Source organism: Telopea speciosissima, chromosome 8, assembly GCF_018873765.1.
Source record: "Telopea speciosissima isolate NSW1024214 ecotype Mountain lineage chromosome 8, Tspe_v1, whole genome shotgun sequence".
NCBI lineage: Eukaryota > Viridiplantae > Streptophyta > Magnoliopsida > Proteales > Proteaceae > Telopea > Telopea speciosissima.
In genome coordinates this window covers 65,149,946-65,171,281 of record NC_057923.1, presented here as the reverse complement: position 1 = coordinate 65,171,281, position 21,336 = coordinate 65,149,946, and the positions used below count along the sequence as shown (strand labels likewise).

General features: G+C 43.8%; 1 protein-coding gene across 5 annotated transcripts in view; it reads left to right on the top strand.

The window, feature by feature from the left end:
• The window catches only part of LOC122671317 (membrane-bound O-acyltransferase gup1), a 137,947-nt gene that overhangs the window by 1,309 nt on the left and 115,302 nt on the right, over nt 1-21,336 (top strand). The gene's annotated exons all lie outside the window — the stretch shown is intronic.

Genomic DNA, 21,336 nt, shown 5'->3' with positions numbered 1-21,336 from the left:
TTTCATCTTTATTCAGATTGGTCACTGCACCCATGTATTTATGTGCAAGAGTTCATTATAACTTGTTAATTTTTCCTCAAATTCAGGGAAGTTTCTGCTAAGTGATGTTTCAATCATCACATTGAACTTTTACTTATTTTTTGTATATTGAAACTTAATAAGCCCCAATTATCTTTTGTCATTTTGTATTCTCCACCATATATTCTTAAGCATTATTTAAAGACACTTGATTAGATTTTGTTAGGAAAACTAATCATATATCGGATGTTTTCATCTAATTGTTGATTCAAGTAAAAACAAAGAGCTAAAGGAGTGTCAAAAAAGGAAGTATTTTTATGATTACTTAAGCAGTGGGTTGGAGGGAGTAGGACCATCACTGGGGTTCAGGGCAACTGGTTCCGCCAATGACAGAGAAACTTTCTTGGGTTATGGCATTTATTCATAATTTCATGTTAGGTTGTTTAAAGATGTGGATTCTCTTGAGCAAATTGATGCTTTGTGCTTGTAGGAAGAAGACAATGCTGTCCGCAATTTATACATTATTGTGTAGAAAGGGAAGGTTACTCCTTGCTTAATGACCTTAATTGGTTTATGGCTTTTAAGTGCTTATGTAAGGAAGCTCCCTTTGGAAAAATGCTACCGTTTTCATTCTGTCGGGCATTTGGAAAGAAGGACCAATAGGTTTTTGAGGACAAAAGTTTATTTGTGCCAAGGTGATGTTGGAAAATTATCACTTGATTGGGATTTTTTTTCTTTCCTGGAGGAGCTCGTTGATATGATATAAAAGATGTGTGACACAAATTTCTAGTCCATCCTGATGGAAGATTGCCTAATTATAGTTTTCGTAACCTGGGTTGATTTCTTAATATCCATCATGCATGTACTATTTTCCATATACTCTGTATCCCCTACACTTATAGATCAAGATACCTCACTGCCTATGATATTCTTTCTCTCTCATATGTTATAAACTCTGGTACTCTGCAACCTTTTTTTCTTTCATACTGATATTACGTGTTCAACCTCTTCTTTAGATATAGGCTTTAGTGTCTTTACTTCCCAAAATGTTTGGCACTTTGAATGAGTTGTAAGTATCCATGCTGTAGTGCTGTTGTCAAAGAACACCTGCGTAGTACCTTTGCCAGCTTCATTAACATTTGAGTTAAATTTGTAATTATGCGGTTTAAATTGCAATTGACTAGTCCCATTACTGTTGATGATACACAAAATTCTAAACCAGGGCCCTTGTCAAAAAAAATATAATGCTGGCAGGAAACTTGCAACATGTCTCATGATAAGAGGATTGCAGCCATTGTTGATCGGTAACATCAGAGACTTACTGGTCCAAAAATTAGCTGAATTGAATCCAATCATGTATTCTTTATGTTTTTTTATATTTGGATGGTTAAGAAGAAATTAGAAATTCAAAGAGGTTTACAAATTCTATAGTGATGATGGCTTAAAATATCCTGTTCTTGTTGATTTTTGGTGTATGCAATCCTTTAGTTAGGACCAACCTTTTTGCTGGTCATGATTTTCTGAACATGAATGTTTCCTGAGTTATTAGGGCCATAGATATATGGGCGAGTTGTCTAGGTCCAAGGCCAAGTGATGCAGTAGCACTTGACTGGTTGGACCATCACGATCTGGTTTGGAAATCCAAGCCCAGACAAAACTGACTCAACCTGAGTTTTCGGTCTAACAAGGGCTGGGAGTAGTTTAGTTAATTATTTGAGTTTTTGTAGTCTTTTATTGTTGTTGTATGGTTTTCATTGTTGTCAAAATTGTCGGCTAGAGCTATGTACAGTGGCAGTACTAGATGTGATGTGACAGTGCCGGAGGTGTCAGACAGTGATCAGGCAGTGCAGTGGTAGTGAGAACTGGATACATGTTAGTTTGGCAGTGATACTGAGGTATCCGGACATCGGTAGACTGTCATACACAGTTCAGTGGATAGCAACTATGGAGATGTGTGAGATGAGCAGAAGATATGGCAGCAGACATTGACTAGTTTGCTATTGTATGGAAGAATTGCAGTTTTATGTTGTTGCAGTAACTTGTAATTTTTTTGAAATGCCTTATAGTCAGAATTTGGAGGAGTTCAAAACATGAAGAAAAGATAAGATCTCTGAGTTAGCTTTCTGGGAAAATTTGTTTTCATATCGATCCGATATTGGTGTGGGAAATTATGGCATGATCTTCAAGCACGGCGTGCAAGCTGAAGACAACAGTTTCTGCACATCAATCAGGTTCAAGCCCATTTTTGGGAATCGTGCAGTTGACCTGGGTTGTTGGTGTCTTCATGAAAAATGTAGCTCTTCGAGTCCTCTATATACGAGAAAAAGAATGGGGTCATTCAGAGTTTGGACGAGGAAGTTATGACCATTTCTGTAAAGGGTGTACATTCTGCCCAGTTTCTAACTTCGACGGTTTTCTGTGGGTCATACGGCGGTCTTCCGTGCAGGTCAGTAGCTAATGCACATGAGATACATATACCACGGACTTCCGTGGGATTCGCATGGTCTTTCGTGCCTGGAGTAATACAAGGTAATATTTTCAGCTCGTGACGTTTCTGTTGAATAATGTACACCAGAATACCGTGGGGGTATTCTGGTCTTTTTACTGCTTTATATTTAAGTTTATGTACTGCCTAGTTAAGTCGGCTATAGCTAGGGGTATTTTTGTCTCTAAGATGTAATTTTCCATATTATAAATATATGGCTTGATTGATCAATTCGATCATTCAAGCATTCTCTCATATTTTGTTTTGTTAATTAGAGCCAAATTCTCTGATCTAGGTTTTCAAAACTTCCCCTCCATTGTTCATCTCTTCTCTTGTCTTCTCTTTGCTTCTCTCCATCCCTTTTAGGGCAGCTGTAATGAGGTGATCTTCTGATCTAGATGCTGCCCTTCATCAAACCTCATTCATCAATGTTCTAAACAACACTTGAGATTGATAGCTGCTGATTTCCCCTTCTACGATTTTTGGGATTTCTCCCCTTCTTGGAGATCGAGCCTCTATTACCTTTAGGATTGTTTTTACCTCTTGGAGATCCATATTAGCAACCTTGGACAGCAACTATAAAAGGTCTACATCAACAATTGAAGACAATTCCCTAAATCGATCTCTCTTTTAGGGTTTTTCAAAACCCTGACTCCAATCAATTTTTAGGGTTACAGGTTTCAGAACTTGCTGATTTTTGGAGGGTGTGTTTCTTCAACTTCAAAGAGCACTCGACATCAATATCAGCCACTTTCAGATTTTTTGAGGACCCCTAACCCCAATCGATCTCCTCTTTCTAAGCATTCTTGAAGATTCAAGTTCTTCATCTTTAAGGGTTTGTTAAAGGTTTCAGTGAGCATTGAAGCATCGGTGGTGACAGGAGATTCAACGTTTACCAAGATTCAACTTGTATGCGAGGGTTGCAAGGGTCTCTACCACTTAATCCTTTCATTTACATTCTTGTATCCACTTGTATGCTAGACCAAGGTTTTGTTTGTTGAAATGCTTAGATTAGCCTGTGCATCATTGTAGGGCAAATTTATAAGCCCATTTTTTATATTATATCTGGGTGTTTAGTGGTTGCTGGACACTGGAATTGTAGCTCCCCAGTAGTTGTAGCTACAGTATTTGGCGTTCTAGGGCCCTCCTGGTTATATGCTGGTTTTGGATTTGGGGGAATTGAACTTATGCCAATGAGACACAAGCCCTCTTTATTTATAATTAAACTTATGAAGTACAAGCTACAGTTATACCCTTAGGGCCTTAGGGAAAGACCAACTAAATCCTAATGGACAAATATACCCTTGTACCCATATTATAACACTCCCCCTCAAGTTGGTGCATAGATATCAATCATGCCCAACTTGCACGCAATAGAAACAAAAGTCTTAATACTTAGTCCCTTAATAAACACATCAGCTAACTAACTATCTGATGGGACAAATGGGATACGAATAAGTCTTCTTTCTAGCTTCTCCTTTATAAAGTGACGATCAATCTCAACATGTTTCGTTCGATCGTGTTGAAACTGGATTATGGGCAATGATGATTGCTGATTTGCAGTCAGAGTATAGGCGCATAGGCAGCTCAACTGAGACTCCTAAATCTTGAAGTAACCCTTGAAGCCAGAGTAGTTCACAACTTCACATTTGCCATGAGCCATGACTCGAAATTCTGCCTCTTTGCACTGGATTGAGCCACTACTGCTTGCTTCTTGCTTTGCCAGGTAACCAGATTACCACCTACAAAGGTACAGTATCTAGAAGTAGACCTTCGATCATCTGGGCAGCCAGCCCAATCTGTATCTGTGAAAGATTCAATACGCAGGTGATTATGTGAAGAGAAGAAGACACCTTTCTCAGGGGCTGATTTCAAATAACTTAGGATCCTATACACAACTTCCAAGTGTGATGAGTGAGGATCATGCATGTACTGAGTAACCACACTAACAACAAAGGTTATATTCGGCCTAGTAGGACAAATATATCAGTCTTCCAACCAGCCTCTGATAGCTGCCCTTGTCGACTGGTTCACCATCTTTGCTCTTGAGATGGGAATTAGGCTCAAATGGAGTGTTTGCTGGCTTACAATCCAACATATCTGTATCTGATAAGAGATCAAGGGGTGTATTTGCGTTGAGAAAGGAAAATTCCTTGAGCTGAGTAAGCCACTTCTATACAAGGAAATACCTCAAATCTTCCCAGTTCTTTAATTTCAAACTTTGTTCCTAGATAATTCTTTAGGTGAGATATCTCATCAATACTGCTCCCAATAATCATGATGTCGTCCACGTAGACTAAGTTTCTAAAACTCGGATCTCGGTACCAACTCAGTTCTGGGAAAAACCGAGTCGAGTCGAGATCTCGCCGAGTTGGTGCATTTTTTTCCCCGATTCAAAGCCTCATCTCGATGGGTTTTAGACCTAGTTTGGGTCTGAAACTTGGTATTCAACTTATTTTAGGCCATTTAAACACAATGACACTATCAGATTTTGCAAAAGAAAGTCCAAATATGAGTTTCACTTCGGACCATAGGTTGGTAGGCGTTGAGGGCGACGACGTACTAAAATACCCTACTCTACACATAGTTTAGTAATAGAAAGCAATCAAAACATTCAATTAATGTAAAACAACTTAAATAAGCATTAGAAATGTTTTGTTTTTTTTTTTTGGGTGAATAAATATGTATTACCATACCCCAGGAGGGGGCAGGAAAGAGGAAAGAATATACAAGGGAGAGGGAGGGGGGGGAGAAACAACAAACCAACCTATGTAGAGGTGGAAGAAAAAAGAGAGGGCAGGTCAAAGCCCCAAAAGACAACAATATGCCTATTCATAGGGATGTCCCTGACAGCACGAAGATGGGCATGGCTGAGCTTGGAAGAGACTTCAAAGGAGATGGCTTTCCAAATCAGATCGAAGGATTGAGAGTTGGAAGTCCATCTCCTAAGATTATGCTCCATCCAAATGTGATGAATAGCAGCTCCAAAAACTAGCTTTCCAATGGTGTCACAAATTGAGGACCCAGAGAAGGATTTAGCCACCCAAAGCCATTCTCTGTCGAAGTGAAGGGGTCTCCTGTTGCGTTGCCAGATGGAGGAGAGGGCTTTTTTCCAAGTGGTAAAAGGTAAAGGGGTAGTCAAAGAAGAGGTGGGGGATGTCCTCAAGACCATTCCAACAAAGGGAGTAGGCAGGGGAAGCAGGGATGTGACGGTGAATGAGGAAGGCTTGGGTGGGAAGGCAAAGGCGAAGGGATCTCCAGGTAGTGATACTATGACGGGGTATGTGGCCTTTAAATCAGACTAGGTTGTGCCAGGGTATAGTGGGGGCGGTGGATTTGACTAAGTTCCAGGATGAGCTGGTGCTGAAGAGGCCATTGGGGGAGGGCAACCAAAGGATTCTGTCGTCATGGGGGGGGGGGGGGAGGGGGGAGGGGGGAGAGCAGGCCAAATTCGAGAGACAATGGAGGGATTGAGATAAGGGGGGGTACCAGGATCCAGAAGAAATGAGACAGGAGAGGGGAGCATTTTTTGGGAGACTAGAAGAGTAGATCGACCTGGGGCCAAGAACACAGAAAAGGATACCAAGGGGGTGCCAAGGGTCGAGCCAGAGGGAGGTGGAGGATCCACGAGCAATGGAGGAAGAGATACCATGGAGGGCAAGGGGGCGGAGGGCAAGGATCTTTCTCCAGATCCAGGAAGCGTCAGAGGGGGTGGAGACAGTCCAGATGGAGTCGGACTTGAGAAGGTGAGAGTAGACCCAATTAACCCAGATGGAATCATGACGGGAGGAGATTTTCCAGATTAGCTTAAGAATACTAGCAATATTAGCGTCTTTAATATGCCGGATCCCAAGGCCACCCTCAGATTTTGGGAGGCAAATAGACTTCCAGCTAACAGGACGGAGGAATCTAGAAGCGTCAGTCCCTTTCCAGAGGAAAGACAGAAGAGGCGCTCGATCGACTCGGTGGTGGTTTTGGGTAATCCGAAGATCCCACTCCAATAGATGTAAGAAGCTTGGAGGACAGAGCGGATGCAAACAAGGCGGCCAGCATAGGAAAGGAGCTTGCTTTTCCAGAGCTGGAGGTGCTTGCGGATGTTCCAAGGTATTTAACTGGGAGGGAGCCAATGGAGAAACCAGTCAGGTTCAGAAGGGAATCTCTATCCAGATCTGAAATACCAGAGAGGAAGATTTTGGATTTGAGGAGATTAATGCAAAGGCCTGAGAGGGTCTCAAAGAGGTGGAGGGAATCCATAATAGCAGAGATGGAGGAGTGAGAGGCTTTAGAGAAGATCATCAGATCATCTGTAAAAGCGAGATGGGTAAGGTTGATATGCTTGCATTTAGGAATGGGAGAGATGAGATGGAGATCAGTCTTGGATTGGAGGCTATGGGAGAGGACTTCCAAATCGATGGAAAAAGGAAGGGGGAGAGGGGGCAGCCTTGGCGGATGCCCACTTTAGAATGGAAGAATCCAGCCGGAGAACCATTGACAAGAACAGAGGAGGAGGGGGAGGAGATGCAAGCATGAATCCAGCGAACAAAGGCAGGGGGGAAGCCCATTTGAGAGAGCACTCCGCAGATGAAGTCCCAACGAAGGAAGTCAAAAGATTTGCGGTCAAAACCCCGCACAATCTCAGAACAAAGGATAATGTTATCCGCAATGGTTTGCCTTGAAATGAAGGCGGATTGGTTGGGACTGACCAGAGAGGGGATAATAGCCTTGATTTTGTTGGCAAGGATTTTGGCAATGAATTTGTAGATGAGGTTGCAGAGGGAGATAGGCCTGAAGTCCGAGAGAGAAGTGGCTCCTCTTTTTTAGGAATGAGGCAGATGAACGTCTGGTTGACCTGAGCCAGCTGACTAGGCTTGTAAAAGAAGCTGCGAATGCCTTTGAAGAGGTCTCCTTTGATGGAATCCTAATAGCTTAGGAAGAATCCCATACTGAACCCATCAGGACCAGGAGCTTTGTTGGATTTATGGGAGTGGATAGCCTTGGAGATCTCATCATCAGAGGGAATACTAATGAGGGATTCTGCAACAAGGGGAGGGAGGAACTTGTTGATGAGATCAGGGGGGATAGGGGGCGGAAAGGAGGGGAGGGATTGAACAAGTCGGGGAAGAACGAGATGGAAGTAGATTTGATGTCATGGATCGAGGTAAGGGGGGAGCCATCAGAGGAGTGCAGGAGGGTGATGGAATTAGGGTTGAGTCTAGCTTTCAGAGACTTGTGAAAGTAAGCTGAGTTTGAGTCTCCCAGCTCTAACCACTTGATGCAAGATTTTTGGCGTAGGAAGCTTTCGTCCAAGGAGGAGAGAGAAAACAATTCCTCAGAAGTAAGAAGAGGATTGAGGGGGTCAGATTGAAGTCTGGACTGAACGGAGGAGAGGTTGGATTTGCAGGAGAGCCTGGAATTGATGTTACCAAAGGTGGAGAAATTCCAGCTTTTTAGGGCAGCTTTGGTGTTGCGGAGCTTTCTGGTCAGGGCAATAAGGGGGAGGGAGGGGGAGGAGACCGGGGTGCGTCGGGCCTTAAGGACGGTGGGGAGGAAAAGATGGTGGGAGGTCCACATGTCAAAGAATTTGAATGGCTTAGGGCCAAAGGAGGAATAGGGTTGGATAAGGATGTGGCAGGGGCAATGATCTGAGAGACCCTGAAGGAGGAAGTTGGCAAGAGAGTGGGGGCAGGAGGAGAGCCAAGCCTCGTTAGAGAGGAAACGATCAAGCTTGCAAGCGATGCGATCAGGGCCAACGCGCTGGTTGTTCCAAGTAAGGGGGGAACCAGTCCAGCGAAGGTCCTCAATGCCTAGATCTTCTAAGCACTTGTTAAAAGCAGGGGCAGAGGATGAGTCAATAGGTCTGCCACCCAGTTTCTCATCTTGGGATCGCATCACATTGAAGTCCCCGTCTAAACCCCAAGGAATGGAGTCCATGGAGGTTTTAAGGAGGGTGAGATCAAGCCAAAGAGAAGAATGGTCAACAGCAAGGTTGCAGGCATAGACAACCGTCAGAAAGAAAGTGGAATGGGAGTTGGGAATGGAAAGGCTGAGATGGAGGAATTGGGAAGAGAAATGGGAAAGGGAGATGTTGATTTTGGAAGGGTCCCAGAGGAACCAAATCCGACCGAGAGGGGAGTGGTTGTAATTAGAGAGAAGGGACCAGGAGGGGGCAATTGAGGCAGCAATGCGGGAGGCATTATCTTGCAGAACACGGGTCTCAAGAAGGGCACAAAAAGAAGAATGGGTGGATTTGATGAGGGATCTAATGTCCTGATGTTTGGCCAGGGAGTTGAGACCCCTGACATTCTAAATGAAGCCTGCAGACATGGCCATTAGAGGGGGAATAGCAGTGTGCGCACCGGAGGGGTGCTACGGTAGTGATGACGAAAGAAGACTAAAGCCGGGTCGCGGACAAGGGGCCTGCGGGGGGGTGGGGGGATCAAGGGGGGAGGGGAGTGCAGGTGAAACCGGGGGGGGGTAGTTCAGAAAGAGGGGGGGTCAAGGGGGGAAAGTCCAAGAGGGAAGGGGAGGAGATGGACCTGGTGAAGGATTGGAAAGGGGGATTAAGGAATAGTTTGTGGTAGAGATGGGCTGGGGGTTGAATGATGGGCAGGTTATAGGTGAAGAAAGACTGGGCTTGGGATGGGGGGGGGGGGGGAGAGGGTTAAGAGGGGCTGGTAGAGGTGGGCTGGGTTAAGAGAGGGGTAGTGGTTTAGAGGGGCTTGGTAGAGGTGGGCTGGGTTGAAAGGGGGCAGTGGTTAAGAGGGGCTGGATAGAGGTGGGCTGGGTTAAGAGGGGAGTAGAGGTTAGGGCCAGGTTGCTGGGCCAGAGATGGAGAGAGGATTGGGCCGGGACTTGGGCTAGGAGGGGGGGAAAGGAAAGGTCCACCAGGCTGGGCCTAGGAATAAAAGAGGGTCATGGGCTTAGGGGCAGGGCGCAATAGGATTGGAAATGGGTTTGAGAAAAAAGCTTAAGTCATTAGAGGGTGACGAGAAAGGCCAGGGAGGGGTAGGGAGTAGGGGGTAAAAGGGGAAAGTTAGATTGCTTAGGACGCAAAGAAGGGGGCAAAAGGGGGTGGAGGTCCAAAAAAGGAGGTGGTTGCAGATGATGAGGTCGCAGAGGAAAAAGGGGAAGCGACAAAATGGCAAGTGTAGGCCTTCGTCAGTGTCACACCCCGGCCCGGTTTATAAGAGCCAAGTGTGACTGGATGTGTCTCACATCCAACCAACCCACCAGGATCGTAAGTGCTGTACTCTATTCGCAATCTCATTCACAAATACAGAATTTAAATGTAGCGGAAGCAATTAAATATAAGAATAAGATAGTAAATAAAGAAGATCTAGTGATAACGGCAGTATATATATTAAGTGAAACTGAGTTACATGGCAAGTTCACTAAGGTAACCCAAAAACCCAAAAAGACTTATATACAATAGTCTATACAAAAGTGTTTATACAAAAAGAGAAAGGAAAGAGGTAGCCTGTTAGCCAGGCGGCTCAGGAGAAGGCACAGTCGTCGCAAGAACACGAAGCATCGTGCTCCACCAAGAGAGGAGTATCAACCCCGAGAGCTGAAGGAGCGTCTTGAGTAGAGGAGACTCCCACAGAAGCACCAGAAGCAGTAGTAGACATATCATCTGAAAAATAAGGTTAACCACAGGGGTGAGCTCCACTGAGCCCAGTAAGGGAAACATACAAGCAAGTGCAAATAGTCCATGATGAAAGACCTAGATCTAAGAATGCATCTAACAACAATACTAAGTCTCACGAGGTATAAGTGCTACTGTAGCAGCATACTAGCCTCGGTCCCGGAATATCATAACCAGCCGTCGGTTACCCGAGCAAAAGCATTCTACTACGGTAAAGACCTGCCGGTTCCGGCTTGAACCATCGGACCCTAGTAGACCCCCAAAGACTAACCCTATTGTTGTTCCCACAGCGGAGCGGATCGCTAACATGGGGACAGTGAATGGCATCCTGGTATTAACCTTCGGACCTACCACGGGTTATCCAGCATTTCAACCCCTGTTGGTAAGGGTCGTAGCACTGGGTTCATGATAAATGCTAACCATATGCATACTAACATGATGGCATATGATTCAACATAAGATAATACAGTAATTCTGTCCAACAACATCATCATCGTAATAACTTCCAAGAAATCAAGTAATAAATGCAAATGCAGCCTAATAACATGCACATCTAATGCAAAGAAGAAGGAAGCTATAAAACTACTTGTTCAAAGTATTATTATGATGCATGGTATGACAGGTTTTAACAAATAGAAATTAATAGAACAAACACACCGAAATTGAGGTCAAAATCCCCTTACCTGAAGCTGTAGACTAAACTAAGTCAATTACCCTCCAAAGATCCCAGTAACACAAACAATAACAGAGTATACCAGCCCAAACACAATCCTAAAACATTAGAAAACATCAAGTATTAGGGTCAGAAGGCAGTCTAAGGTCTAATCAAGGGTCCAGGGGCATTTCTGTCTAAAAATATTGGATCGGATTCATAGGGCAGAATTGGGGTTTTTGGCCCAGGTGCTCTGATCTTCACATGCAGGCCACCAATTTCAATTTTTACACTGTTCTAAGGTGGGTTAACCTGGGATTGTGATTTAATTATAGAAATTGCAATTAATTTGAGGGTTTAAAGAGATTAATCCCAAATTTCTAACTTAGGGTTCCTTAATTTAATTGGGTTCAGTTGCAATTTCATGGACAGCAAGAAATTAGTAGCCAATTTCAGGTTTTAGACCCATTCTAAGGTGGGTCATGCCTCTTTGATGATTTAATTTCAAAAGTCAAGTCCAATTTGGGGGTTTAACCAATAAACCCCAAATTGGCAATTCTAGGGTTGATAAATTGGTCAATTAAAACCAGAAATTCGATTCCTATGGGGCAGGTTCAGGTCACAGCCATAATTGAACCGAAATTTGGTTCAAAATAGGGTTTGCATATGCTGAAATTGGTTTAATAAACCTAAATTTCTAAGCTTTAATGGCTGATTAGGACTTAGGGCATAATTAGAGCTGAGAATTGGAGGAAAAGAAGATGGGAAGAGTTCAGATTAGGTCTTACCTGTGTATAATCTCTGAATTCAGTTATAGATAGCACAATTGTGTGCAGTAAGATGACTAAACTGCAGCCAAAATCCCAAATTCAAGTGGAGAACAAAGCCCTACGGTAAGGCCTCTTTCTTCCCTTCTTCTTCTTCTCTTTTCTTCCTTCTATTTTCTTCTCCAAAGTTCTAAGGCTGGAACGATTTTCCTCTTATGTCTGTCTTATTTGTGAATTGTGAATAGTGTAATGACTTTTTTTTTGGGTGAATAAAGAATATAATTACTAAAGAAAAAGAAAAGGGCCCCCAAAGGGGAAATACAAGAGCCCAAGGTTATGAGAGCATTAGCTAACAGGAGCTAGAAGAGAGAGAAACATTAGAGAGACCCCAGGAGACAACAATAAGCCTGTTCCTTGGGGTGTCCTTACAAAAAGAGGGAGGGGTAGACAGCAGCTTTGAGGAGATTTCACAGGAAATGGAATCCCGAATCTGCTGAAAGGTACGCGATTTGGAGGTTCATTTCCTAATATTCCTCTCCATCCAAATGTGACTAAGAGCAGCACAGAAAGCCATCTTTCCCACAGAATCACACAAAGAAGTTCCTCCATAGGTCATGTCAACCCAAATCCATTCTCTAGAGAAACTGATAATCCTTCTTTGGGCAGGCCAGCATTTGGAAAGGATGCCTTCTTTCCATATGGCCTTGGAGACAGGACAATCAAAGAACAGATGAGCCAAGTCTTCCGAGTTGCTCCAACAACGGCAGCAAGAACTGGACACCTGGATGTGCCGCTTGCGAAGGAAGGCTTGCGTAGGAAGACATTCGGTGAAGACCCTCAAGCGGTGAAGCGGTGCCTAGGGATGTGATGCCTGAACCACAGAAGCTTCCTCCAAATAGCCATCGGACCTTTCTGCCGGATAAGGTTCCAAGCTCCTTTAGAGGAGAATGTAGTAGAGCTGTTTGCATTCCAAGAGACACTATCTCCCCTAGTTGTCAACCTTTTGCTGATAGACTGAAGCTCACCCCAGATAAGAGCTAACTGCAGAGAGGAGGTTGGGGGGGGGAGCCCAATCATCAAGATGGAGAATATCAGCCACCCCAGCCTTCCTATGAAGACCTGAAGCATAGATAACCCTAGGGGTGACAAGGTGGAGTAATATTCCTTTAGGGTGCCAGTTGTCCAGCCAAAGAGAGGTGGAGAGCCCATCACCTATGTGATTGTGGATGTGACTTTGAACAAGATGACGAGCTTCCAGGATCTTGCGCCAAACCCAAGAAGCCTCAGAGGAGACATTAACAGTCCAAATAGAGTCTTGTCGGAGGAGTCTCGAGTAAACCCAATCAACCCAAATGCTCTTTTTCTTAGAGGCTATCTTCCAAATGAGCTTGATAATACCAGCCCGGTTGGCTTCTTTGATCCTTTTGATACCCAGACCACCCTCCTTTTTTGGGAGGCAGACTGAAACCCATTTGAGAGGGCGGAGAAACCTAGGCGTGTCAGAGCCTTTCCAGAGGTAAGCAGCTAACAAGGATTCCAGGGACTTTATGGTTGCTTGCGGCAACCCATAAATGCCGGACCAGTAGATGTAGGAAGCTTCTAGGACAGATCTGATGAGGACCAGTCTACCAGCATAGGAAAGGAGCTTGGCTTTCCATAACTGAAGCCCTTTCCTGATGAGATCCAACATGGGAGTGCAGTGATGAGCAGAGAGCCTGGCTGGGATTAAAGGGAGACCCAGATACTTGACTGGCAGATGGCCTTCAAGGAATCCCGAGCTGTCTAGAAACTCCCTGTTGTCCAATTCTGGAATACCAGCAAAGAAGATGAGGGATTTGTTAGGATTGATGCAGAGCCCTGAAGTGGCATGGAATTGACGAAGACAAAGCAATATACACTCGAGCAAGGCTATGGAGGCTTTGGAGAAAATCATCAAGTCATCTGCAAAAGCAAGGTGTGTAAGCTTTAAAGCTTTGCACTTGGGCATAGGAGTAATGAGCTGCTGATCAGTACAGGACTGCAAATGTCTAGAGAGGACTTCCAGAGCCAAGGTGAACAAGTATGGAGATAAAGGACACCCCTGCCAAATGCCTACAGTAGCACCAAAGTAGCCTGCCGGGTTGCCATTGAGGAGAACAGAGAACTTGGGAGAGGAAATGCAGTGACTAATCCAGTTGACAAAAGGCATAGGGAACCCCATCTTGAGCATAACTTGAGAAATGAAATCCCATCTGAGAGAGTCAAAAGCCTTGTGAATGTCAATCTGCAAGAGAATAGAGGGCGAATGTTTTTTCCTGTCAAACCCTCTTACTAAGTCATTGCAAAGGAGGATGTTGTCAGAGATGTTGCTGCCTGGGATGAAAGCTGATTGGTTATCACTGAACAGCAGATCGACAACACTCTTGAGTCTTCTGGCTAAGATCTTTGCAATAAACTTGTAGGTGATATTGCAGAGAGCAATGGGCCTATAGTCATTCATCAAGGAGGCACCCTCCTTCTTCGGGATAAGACAAAGGAAAGTGTGATTGACCCCTTTAATCTGACTGGGGTTAAAGAAGAAGCTGACAATAGCTGCTATGAGGTCTTCCTTTATGATATCCCATGCAGCAAGAAAGAAGCCCATGCTGAAACCATCCGGCTCTGGAGCCCCTGAGACCTTGAGGGAGTGAATTGCATCTAAAATCTCCTCGTCTTTGGGGATAGAACTCAAAACTTCCAAGTGGCTGGCAGGAATAAACAGCAGATGACTTTGCAGAGGAACCTGATCCGGAAGAGGAGCATTGAAAATGTCACTGAAGTGCTTAACAGCCAGCTCCTTTATATCCTTGACAGTGGTAGCTATAGAGCCATCAGGGGAAGTGAGCTGGATGATGGAGTTAACATTGACATTTGCCTTGACAGACCGATGGAAATAAGCAGTGTTTGAGTCGCCTAAATCAAGCCATTTGATTATTGATTTCTGCTTTAAGAAGCTCTCTTCCCTAGAGAGCAAAGTATTGAGCTCCACAGTTAGATCTTTTTCAGATTCAGCAAGAGAAATATTCAGCATATCAGTTTGCAGCTGTACCTGAACTGATAGGAGCCTCTCCTTGCAATCAGCAACTTGAATGGAAATATCACCAAAGATAGCCTTGTTCCAGCTCTTAAGGGACTCCTTTACATTGCGAAGCTTTCTAGCAAAGGCCACAAGAGGGGAAGAGAAGGCTAGAACAGGTTTTGCCCAGGCCTCAGTAATAGTGTAATGACTCAGTTATATATATATAGTGGTTTAGTTAAGTGTTTGTTTTTAAAAAGTAAAATCTGTTTTGTAAATTGGTTTCTTAAAATTAATTATGGTATATATGTAGGTAGTGGTTAAGTTTGGGGCTGTTTGTTTTAAAAAGTAAAAATCTGTTTTTAAGAAATTAATTCCTAAGTCTGATTTTTAATAGAATTTCGTACCTAATAGCTTATTCTAATTATATAATGATGTCATATGACATCAGGGGTAATCCGGGTACGGGTAAATGTTGGAAATAGGATTCTTCACTGGGGATGTGGGTCCCATAGAGGCAAATTACTAAACTACCCCTATTAACTCTAATCGGTCAGTACGATACACTATAAAATACAAATAAATCATACTTACAGTGGTTTTAATTGAGGGAGAGGTTCTGCATGCTATCCAGGCAGCAGATCAGGCACAGGTAGGTCAGGTGCGGGGTTCCATCGGGGTTCTTTGACTCCAGAAGGGCAAGTTGGGAAGAATCCCTGGAATCCTCCATAGGCGTGTAGAGTGATTCATCTGTATCCTGGACCGATGCGGCCCATAGCATCGAAGCAACCATAGACTCAGAGCTGGAACCTGAAATCACACAAGTTCCAAAAATTTAAATTTGTTGCGGTTTTCACAGTCAGGGTCTCGATAGGAACACCTGCAGAAGGATCAAGCTCGTCAGGGGAACTGCAAGGCGACCCAGAGGGGGTAGGTGAGAAGCCAGTTTCTCTTCCAAACTCAGGAGTGGAATTCGTGGACAGTTGCAGGGATGTCAACGGAGCCACGGTTGGGGAAGCTCCAAAAACGAAGTTCTCTTTTGCCAGTTCTTCGGATAATGCGACTTGCTCAGGTATCGAGGAGTCTGACATTTGCAGAGGATTCGTAGTAAGGGCCTGAGAGACCTCGGTATCAGGGACAGGCACTGTAGAACTAGCAATGGTGCCGGCGGCATCGGCGGCGGTGGTGCCTTGGTGTCGATGGCTGAGACAGTGACGTCGGCGGTGAAGTCTCTTTGGTTTTTGACCACGATTCTCAGAAGTTGAAGGACTAGTAGTCGAGGTAGAGATGGCGGGGTCTTCAGAGGGAAGAACTGATGCAGGCATCTCCGATGAAGTCGAAGGAGGGAGATGAACTGCAAGGGGAGAAGGCTGCGTTTCTTCTGTGACGCAAGGCAAGGGTCATCGAGCCTGGGCATGTAGTGGTTGAGTGACAAAAAATTTTGCAGTGCTGGCAGTGGGGGGGGAATCCATTTGTATCTCACAGGCTGCTCGAACCAGAATCCATCCTCTTCCTTGATGGAGATGGACGATGGAGGAGGAGAATCGGCAGAGATGTCCACGCAGAGCTTGGCGAAAGAGAGACGGTTCAACTTGAGGGTGCGCAGGTCTGTGCGAAGTGGAATACCTATAACAGAGCCTATACGGTTGAGGCTCTCTTGGGTCCAGTATTGTAGAGGAAGGCCTGGAAGATTGATCCACAAGGGAATGGTGTTGAGGTCGACCTTGTGGAGGAGGAGATGGGGATGCCATTGACGAAGGAAGATAGGTTTGGTGCCTACCATCCAAGGGGCTCCGTCTAGGGCATGAGACTTAGCTTCATCGGAGAAGAACTTGAAGGACACACCTGAGTCAAGGAGGTGGACTTCAAGCAATCCTGCTGCTTTCCATTGCTTGGTAAGAGAGGCTTGGACGATGTTGAAGGAGGGATGGGCACCCAAGAAGTGTCCAACCAGACTGGAGGACCATTTAGAGAATTCAGGGGAGAGGATGGAGTTTGGGTAGAGGGCAAAAGGCACTCCATTATCAGAGGAGGGTTTAGCGTAGTGGAGGGATGTATTGAGAGGAGAGGAAGGTGAAGGCTGTAACAGGGATGACCAGTTTTTGGGGCCAGAGGTAGAAGCAGTGGGAGGGGTGGCGGGGTTAGCGATGGATGGAGGAGCAGTAGGGGGAGGGGAAGAGAAGCAGGGGGAGAGGGGAGATAGCGCCGAAAATGGCGCCGGGAGTTGCAGGGAGAGGTGGCGGCGAGGGGGAAGGAGGCGGAGCAGGGGTGGGTTGGGGAAGAGGGTTCATGGCATCAATTCCCAATTTGACAGCATTTGCGCAAACCAAATTGCATTAGAATTGTTAAAGTGTACAATACATCAATCTTTAAACAAATGTTACATAAAATGTGATATGTTAATGTATTCAACCCCAACCATATCCACATAGAATTTCCATGTCATAGTGTTACTGTAGTTTTGCACATAGTTTGCCACAACACTCATATAAGTGTTGTCATCAACATATTCCAACTCCTTTATCCTAGGGTATGGAAGAGGCGGAGGCGGTTAGTTTGAGGCGTGAGATCCACTACTACTGTCATATTGAGGCATGTATGAGTATGGCTGGTTTGGGATTGGGAATATGGGCCCAAAACCAGACCCAGTGCTTTGATTGTCAAAGTTATGTGCTGACTGCCCAAACTAACCATAGCCATTATGTTCGGAACCGGTGTTATCCTGGCCATAATCGTAGTCATGATGAGGCTAAGATGAATGCCACGACTGTCGCTTACTAGTAGTATCTATAGTCATGCTTCCGAAACTTGCAAGCATGGTGTTCATACTCATGTCATCGTCCTGAGCCTGTGATTGTTTGCGACCCTTCTTTCTCTTGTACGTAGCTTGGGCACCATGGTCTCGATCCTGTGTGGCATGCGTAAATTGAGACTCACCTGTGTAACGCACAGGTTCCGCCTGCGTTTCCGCATCATACTGGTACTGCTCGCGCATCCCCTCATGACGATCATCATAATAACCACCACTTCGCATACCACCACCACTTCGCATACCACTACTAGTAGCAGGGTCATCACCATCACCATCACTACCACCATCATCATCATCATCATCATCATCAGCAACACTTCCTATTGCAGCCCCAAAAGGTCTCGGTGACCCTGAATGTGCACGCCCCTCTTGCGACATATAGTCCTCAACAGCTGTATTGGTTACGGACACGATGGTGGGGTCGGGCCTACCCCCAGGTTGATCCATATCTGGTGTACCACGATCCCTCACCCACTGGAATGGGGGATCCTCATCGTCATCAGAGTCCTGGAAAATGTTGGCTAGTTCGATGGGTTCTTTATCATTGGTGTCCATTCCTTCACGTATGTGCCTCATCCTTAGTCTCATATTGGAATGTACATACACCAGCTGCTCCAGTCGTTTCCTGCCCAATCTATTCCGCCTCTTCGAGCGGATCAATGAGAATGTACTCCAATTGCGCTAGCATCTGGAGGATGAACAAGTTTGTGAGGGCACTCTCACTGCTATCTTCCTCAGGTTGAGTGAACTTATACCATAAAGCACCCACCAGTCGGCTGCATTACAAATATAGAATATTAAGAATATGCACATTCTAAAGGGATAAAATTATAATTCATAAATGTAATGTGATGCAACCTACCAGGGTCTGACTTTTGTCTACCCTCTACTGTAGCTTTTCGACTGAAACTTGCTGAGGCCTCTTTGAAGTTTTGGATCTGTTTTCATTTCAAATTTCAAACATTGTTAGAGGCATTAATATTTACTACTTAGTAATTACATTCCTTTACTTGTTACCAAAGTACCAAGTCCCATACTCTCACCTCATCATTGCACTCAGCCTGTGTCTTGGCATTGGGTTCCAATTTGGCAATAACATTTTGAGCTGCAACTAACAACTTTGTGTTTAGCCCAAGATTATGCGAGTACTAATACTTTGGATTCAGATAGTATGCTGGTAAAGTGGAAACCAAGAATATAACTTGTTAGTGACTTAATGCTTTTGAGTTTGAATATGTAAATGTCAAAACTCATATAAAGTGTGAAGTATGGTGAAGTGTTGAACACTTAAATTCACCAGTTTTATGCATCAACACTTAAACTCACCAGCTTTATGCATTGAATGACTCAAGTGCTTCTCCCACCGCGCATCAATGATGTTCGTGTATGACCTTGTACTCTGGGGTATCGCAGCTCTGACCATTTCCTTCATCTTCTGAAGGGCAGCATAAATGTGGGGCAAGGTAGGCTTGTTCTTTGTATCAATCATCCTTAGTACTGCCACCACTGGCTCTAATATGGCAACAACTTTATGCAGGTCCTTCCAGAATTGGTCACCCAAACCACTGTTCACTTGCAAACATAGACCTCAGACCTATCACCTTCGTCTGAAAGCTCTTCAATGCAATGTAATTGGTGGCAAATCGAGTGACACCAGGCCTTATTAAATCGCCATTGCATTTTTTCCTCAACCTGGCTAAAGCATAACCATGGTTACATACAAAAGTGGTCACTTGTCTTGCCCTATTGACCACACTTGCCAGCAAAGTTTTCTTCCGCATGGTTTTCAACATTAAATCAATGGAATGTACTGCACATGGAGTCCAAAAGAGCCGGATCGTCTTACTCTTCTTGTTCATCAACTTCTCTCCAGCCTTTTTAAAGTTAGAACCGTTACCTGTCACAATTTGGATAATGTTCTTTGGTCCTATCTCATCCATCACTAGCTTCAGTTCCTTATACAAGTATGATGCATCCTTTATATGCTTCGATGCATCGACAGACTTTAAGAGTATTGCCTTCCCATTGCAACTTACCATGAAATTGATAATTGACTGTCTAGTAGGTCCAGTCCAACCATCAGCCAAAAGGGTAACCCCATACATCTCCCACCTTGGCTTCAAACCCTCAATGTACCCTTTCAGCTCCTCTACCTCCTGAGGCAAATATACATTATATAACTCATGTGGTGAAGGCCGCTTCCATCCTGGGCCAACCCTCCCTGCAGCGTCAAGGAATGCATTATAGTATGTTCCTTGTGCTACATTAGCTGGAATACCATTGTATAACATGAACTTGCTTAAGGCTTTCCGTGCTTCCTCTTGTTTACCACCAAAAACTTGCGGAATGGTTGGCTGGTAGGCATCTTGTTGCCTAAAAGTAGATGGATCCTGCTAAAAAATGGGATCTAAGTAATGTGCTTGTGGTCGGGTTGGGGGCTGTGGGATGTGTCTTGTGCCAGTGCTTCTCCTCCTCTCATCTTGTTGCATTGGTGCAGTTGAGCCAGATCCACCAGCTCCTCTTGCCTGCTCATATCTTCTCATATTCTCATAATGCAAACTTCGTCTACTCTCTTGCAAAGTCTGCTGGTAAATTCTTCACTTAGCCTTTGATTCAAACTCACCAAGTGTAGGCCTAAATTTAGTATCATCTCCTCCATGGATCTCTACACCAAGCCTCTCTAACACTGCCTCATCAAACTCTATTTGTTGTCTTTCCCTCTCAGCTTTCTTTGCTCGTCCTCCACTCAAGTGTTGGGCCATAGCCACTTTCACTCGGCTCGGAACATTTCTGCATGAGGCAACGTCCTTACTTGTACCAGCCAAATGTTGTTTTAACCTAGTGGCTCCTCCAGATAGCAACTTTCCACAATAGTTACACTTGGACTTCTTTTTATCCTCGAACATCGAGAGTCCATGTTGCCATGCTATATCAACACGGTCCCCCATTGTATACCAAATGTCTTACTCTGAACACTGTTACATAAAAAAACATGTATTAGTAACTATTAAATGCTTAAAGTAATGTATGAAAGACTTAAAGTATTGTATTCGTAACTATTAAACATAATGTTAAGCTACTAGAACAATCAAATAACTATATCTTATTTATCCCCTAAACTTAGTATTTATTTCTTAATTAAAAATAAAATTTTGAATTTTTATTAAAAACATTTATACCTTAAAGTATAAAATATTATAATGTAATGATGTATTTGGCATCATTTGAAGTTGGAAATTATGTACATATGTTGTGCATAATTTTCCAACAAAAACAGGTATTTTTCCTTAATATTATATATTTTTTACAATATATATATTAATTCTGAAAAATAAAATAATTTTTTTAATGGGTGAAAAAAGAAAATTATTCCATGAGGCTGTAGAGCATCCAAAGTTGTCCATGATACATGAAAATCACTTCCAAACAATCACTATTCATCCTATTGTTTTCAATTTCAGTTTTCAAAAAATTAATTTTTTTGTAGAAAATATAATAAAAAAAATAATAACAGAAAAAAAAATTCGGACTCCATCAAGTGATAGAGCGTCCAAAGTTGTGTAACATATCTTAAAATGACATAAATCTACCAAGGATTGAACATTTTTTTTTGAAAAAAATAGATTTGGGGAAAAATAGCTTACCTTTGTTAATCCTTCAAATTTGTGATGAATCTTGAAGATGTGTAGTTGAATCTTCAAATGTGCAGCTGAATCACAGTTCAAGTCTTGAAATCCATCCAAAAATTGAAGAAAGAGAGTAGTTTTGGGAAGAAGAGAATAGATTTTGGGAAGAAGAGACTAAGAGAGTACGTTTGGGGGTTTTGGGAAGAAGAGACTAAGAGTGAGTACGTTAGGTGGGCATTAGAATGGTAGATGGGCCATTAAAAGGGTAGATGGGCATTAAAATGGTTGATGAGCCAT